Source organism: Myotis lucifugus, unplaced genomic scaffold (assembly GCF_000147115.1).
Source record: "Myotis lucifugus unplaced genomic scaffold, Myoluc2.0 scaffold_1101, whole genome shotgun sequence".
NCBI classification, from domain to species: Eukaryota; Metazoa; Chordata; class Mammalia; order Chiroptera; family Vespertilionidae; genus Myotis; species Myotis lucifugus.
In genome coordinates, this window is record NW_005872149.1 from 25,209 (window position 1) to 30,841 (window position 5,633).

The 5,633-nt window shown below is 48.9% G+C and overlaps 1 non-coding gene across 1 annotated transcript; it reads right to left on the reverse strand.

Annotated features, from left to right (window-relative positions):
• Window positions 1-4,931: 4,931 nt before the first annotated feature.
• LOC111824274 lies at window positions 4,932-5,063 on the reverse strand. Its single transcript, XR_002827348.1, has one exon. It is a non-coding gene; the product is annotated as a small nucleolar RNA SNORA51 (small nucleolar RNA).
• Between the last annotated feature and the right edge of the window lie 570 nt (window positions 5,064-5,633).

The following is a 5,633-nucleotide window of genomic DNA, read 5'->3' on the forward strand; positions in this document are numbered from 1 at the left end:
ATTGAGGACGTTTTTAGCAAAGGCCAGCTTAGGAGTACCCTAATTAAGTTAATAACAATGTACCTACCTATATAGTTTAAGTTTAAAAAATTTGGCTCTCAAAAGAAATTTCAATCGTTGTACTGTTGATATTTGGCTCTGTTGGCTAATGAGTTTGCCGACCACTATCTTAGATAGTGCACCTCTGCCCTGCTTAGGGTCTGGCCGCTCACCCCTGCTTTCTGAGAGCTGTGAAGCTCATGAGTGTGAGGTCTCTCACCCAGACAGTGTGCACTCCTGCCTCCAGCAGCCAGCGTCACAGGCCGGGTGACTCAGTGCCTCCTGCTCACCTTCTCTCTGACCTGGAGCTCACCTGGACCCGTTCCTCCATTGTCTGTGGTGTGGCTTGGGGTTGGGCAGGGCCTGCACCCAGTTCCTCCTGAGCAGGCTCTGCAGCGGCCCCTTCCCCACCGGCTCCTCCTTCCCCTCCTGCTCCTGGGCTGGACCTGGGGCGCGTGGTCAGGTCCTCCTGGGGCCTCAGCCTGAGCGTGTGTCATGGTGCATGGGTGTCGCTGAGGGTTGACATCCAGGGCAGGTGGGCCTGTCCTCCTGCTGATGACTGTGCTGGGCTTCCTCAGAGTTGGCTGGGACTGGCTGGGTGTCAAACCCACCTTGACTCTTAGGAGGAAATAGAAAAGGGAGACCTGGGTGGCACTGGGTGTGACTCCTGTGTCACTGAAGTAAGTCCCTTCACTTCCCTGAGCCACAACCTCTTTCTCTGGAAATGGGTCATCCGCAGGAATGAGAGGCCCTTCATTCATTCATTCATTCATTCGCAAGTTGATGATACACCAGTGAACAGGATAGCAACTCCCTTCACATACAAGTGCTTAGCACCCCATACATAATGATAAGTGTAGACAAATAACAATATATTCCAGGTATCTCCGGCTAGATCCGCATGGCCCTCGGCGCCTGCAGATGGAGGAAGGCCAATGAAACCCGGTTCCCTGTAACCCCAAGAAGTGAGGTCAAGGGTGTAAGAGAGAAAGCTCTGGGGTCGGAGATCGGGATCCTCAGCCAAGCTCAGCCGCTTTCTGTCTGAGTCACCTTGGGGATGTCCCCTCCCCACAGTAGCCTCTCTTTCCTCCCTGCAACATGGAGGTCACGCGCAGTTCACGGGGCAGTTGAAGGGCCAGGCGTTCACTCTGTGGTCCTGTGGGAGCCCCCCACTGCGTTGGATCTAGTTCTAGCTGGATCTCACATCCCACGCCCTCTGGCCTCAGGGTCATATTGGTAAGGTGAGACCTGTCAGAACAGCCCACCCTCGCTCTGTGAGTTCATCCCGTTCCATTTTTGTTTTTGTTTTCCTCCCTGACAAAGCAGCTGACCCTAGACACGGCTTCCTATGTGGCTGAAATTCAAGATCCTCACGGAATCCAGGGAGCACTTGGGTGCCGTGGACAGACATCAGCGGTGCTCTCCCCTCCAGAGTCGCCGCCCAATCTTGTGTTCAGTCATCACAAGGCCAGTGCCCTCTGTGCCCGCCCCTCCCCCAAGCCACCCGTTCACCAAGAGCTCCAGCCGGGCCTGAATCAGTGATGAAAACAGGATTAGCTCCTGTGAAACTTAGTCTTTTTTGTTTTCATGAACTAACTTCTTCATGAAATCCATAGTAATTATTTCATTTAAAATGTAACATTAAAAAGACATTCAGCCTGGGACCAGGGTCCACGATGGAGAACGAACTCCCTCTTGCCCCCCCAAGGTGGCCACCGCTGAAGTTTTCCTCATGGGAAGGGGCGTTTTGGTGCGGGGGTGGGGTGGGGGGGGAGCGGCCTTTCCTTGGGGAGGCAGGGGAGGCCTGCATCTCCCCATCTTTCCTGCCAGGAGCCCTGAGGCCGGAAGGGAGGGAGGAGAGTGGGCGCTGCCGGGAGAGTTGAGGGTCTGCCAGAAGCCTAAGGGGGTGACCTTGGGGTCAGGGGTCCGACCAAGACCTTTAACCCACTTCCGGGAGCCCCGCGGACCCTGTCAGGAAGGCCTCTGCACATGTTTATTGCGTGGCTGCGAAGGGCCAGAAATAACTCTGGCCTTGGACTGGGGTCGGAATTCGGGCGGATGAGGAAATGGACCGCGGGAGACCTGCATCCCACTGTCAGCGGGCGGAAGGGAGAGATCGCCGAACACCCTCTCTCTGCCAAGGGCTGCTGTCAGGTTATGATAAAAGTGATTTTGAAATACACGATGAGCCTAAAAATCCATTTGCCGTGTGAAAAAAATAAAAACGTTGCAGATTAGCCTGAACACCCCCCCCACCCCCCATCTCTAGCTCCAATCTCGGCTTCCTTCCACTTCGCCAGAGGTAAGCCCCATGTTCAAGTCGGTGTGAGTCATTCCAACTTTGCTGCCTGCATTTTTCATGCACATATATGTTTTGTTTGTATTTGTCTGGTACGGTGAATAGCGCCAGGCAGGTAACTCGGCCACTGACTCTGGGTGAGTAACGTCCCTGGGAGACTTCTCTTTGGGCGAGCGCGGATCTGTGCCAGGGCTGTGCGTGGCGCCTCATCGGGCGCTCCCACCAGCCCCACTGCTGCGGGGAGCGGGCAGAGGCCCAGGGAGCGTGAGTGACGCGCCGTGACTCCCGCAGCCCTGAGGCTTCGAGGAGTGCAGCAGGGTTCAGACGTGGGTTTCTCTCTCCAGTTTTGAACTGTACCTGCCCTTTACCTAACCTGCCTGTGGTTGTGCCCCACATTTCCTTTGGCTTATGATACCATCACATGTGCCATTTAAATGGCAGGTTCATCTTAAAGCAAAGGACAAGTTGGCCGCCTCCCTTCCCTGTTAAAACACCTCCATGGTTCCTCATACCCAAGGGACCGGGTTTAAGTCCTCAACCCCGTAAGAAAAGATCTTCTAGCCCAGGCCTGCGGACTGAAGGGTCTCTGGTTCGATTCTGGTCAAGGGCACATGCCCAGGTTGCAGGCTTGATTCCCAGTAGGGGGGCTTGCAGGAGGCAGCCAATAAATGATTCTCTCTCATCATTGATGTTTCTATCTCTCCCTCTCTCTTCTTCTCTAAAATATATAGATATAGATAATGATATATAGATAGATAGATATAGAGGCAGATATCTATATCTATCTATATCTATATCTATATTTATATCTATATATTAAAGGCCTGGTGCATGAAATTCGTGCATGGGGGGGGGGGGTTGTCCCTCAGCCCAGCCTGCACCCTCTCCAATCTGGGACCCCTTGAGGGACATCTGACTGCCCATTTAGGCCTGATCCCACTGGGCAGTTGGACATCCCTCTCACAATCCAGGACAGCTGGCTCCCAACCACTCCCCTGCCAGCCTGATCGACGCCTAACTGCTCCCCTGCCAGTCCAATTGCCCCCAACTGCCCTCCCCTGCCAACCCAGTTGCCCCTAACTGTCCTCCCCTGCAGGCCTGGTCTCCCCCAACTGCCCTCCTCTGCTGGCCCGGTCACCCCTAACTGTCCTCCCCTGCAGGCCATCTTGTGGTGGCCATCTTGTGTCCACATGGGGGTGGCCATCTTGTATGTTGGAGTGATGGTCAATTTGCATATTACCCCTTTATTAGCTAGGTTACATCCCTTGTCTCAAAAGAGAATCAAAACCCTCCGCCCACTCTTGATGCTGGCAGGGATTTCCTAGGAGAGGGGCCGGGAGCTCACTCTCTGGAGGAACTGTTCCCCTCGTGAAGATTGCAGTTACAACTTGTTCTCTCTTAATTAGCATTCTGCTCAAAATCCCAGGGTCATCTTCTCTTATTACTGGAATGAGGGGATGCCCAAAGCTTTCACCCTTTCCTCTCACTTCCTTTTTCTCTGAACAAATTTCAGGGAAATCTCTCTTCATTTTTTTTTCTTAATATAATGTAATACTTCATTTATGATGAAAGTACAAAAGGATCTTTTAAAAAAACAGAAAAATAGAAAATAAAAGAACCCCACTACTGAGACACCATCTCATTTAGAGTTCTTCCAGCCTTGTTTCTACATAGTTTTTTTTTTTTTTATTACATGGCATATATACCAAAAAGTGTATATAACACATATGTATAATTTAAAGAATTATAGCGGGAATACCCATGTATCCGTCACCTAGCTGAAGAAAGTAGACCATCACCAATACCTCAGAAGCTCCCGTTTGTCCTTCCCTCCCAACCACCCAGAGGTAGCCATGGCCTTGAATTTTGTGTGAGTCATTCCTCTTGTGTTTCTTAATAGTTTTATTATATATAATCCCCAAACACTGTTTTTTACCTTTATATAATTGGAGAGCATTATTTTGCAATGTATCCCTTTCCTTACTATGCCTGTGAGGTTCGTCTGTGTTGGCCTGAGCAGGTACAGGTCATTGATTCCCACTGCTCTATAGTAGTCCATTGTGTGGGTCTACTCTCCTCCATGCATCTATCCATTCTTCTCCTGATGGACAGGTGGATGGCTTCCAAGATTTTCTTCATCTTTAAAACATCTTATTAAATAAAATTATTAAGGATATATTTTTGTTGTGATAAAATATATGTAAACATGCCCGGCCGGCATGGCTCAGTGGTTGAGCGTCAATCTATGAACCAGAAGGTCATGGTTTGATTCCCGGTCAGGGAACATGCCCGGGTTGCAGGCTCAATCCCCAGTGTGACAGCCAATCAATGATTCTCTCTCATCATTGATCTCTCTCTTTCTCTCTCTCTCCTCTCTAAAATCAATAAAAATACATTTAAAAAATATATATATGTAAACATAAAAGTTACCATTTTAAGCATACAGTTCATTTACATTGTTGTGCAACCATCACCACCATCATTTCCAGAACTTCTTTTCACCTTCCCAAACTGAAACTCTGCACCAATTAAACAATAACACCCCATTATTTCCTCCCCCAACCCCTGACAACCACCATTCTAATTTTTTTTTCAATGTCTCCCCATTCACAATACAGACCAGGCAACGAGCCTGAGCTGAGGTGTATATGGGGTAAGTTTACTCTGTCTCCTATTTCTGTACAGTCAGTGTAAGAACACAGCCTGTGGTAAGCACCAGGAGGCCGAAATTTTTGTCTCTGTGAATTTGACTACTCTAGGTACCTCATATAAGTGGAATCATACAGTATTTATCTTTTTTTTCATACAGTATTTATCTTTTAATTTTTTTATTTATTGGTTGACTTGATAGAGAGAGAGAGAGAGAGAGAGAGAGAGAGAGAAGAGACATTGATTTGTTGTTCCACTTATTCAAGCATTCATTGGTTGCTCTTTGTATGTGCCCTGACTGGGGATCGAACTGGCAACCTTGGCTCTAACCAGCTGAGCTAACCAGCCAGAGCCAGTACAGTATTTATCTTTTTGTGACTGGCTTATTTCACTTAACATAGTGTCCTCAAAGTTCATCCATGTTGTAGCATGTGTCAAAACTTCCTTCCTTTTTAAGGCTGAATAATAGTCCATTGTGTATATCTACCACACTTTGTTTATTGAAGGGGAGCAGAGCTTGCGACCCCAAAATATGCCTCTTTGAGATATTGATTGCTTTAGGCTGGGTGATTTTAAGAAGTGGGAGACATGGGAGAAGCTCTGAAAACCCAGGAGATGCTTCCCTCTGTGAAAGGCATTTACTTTG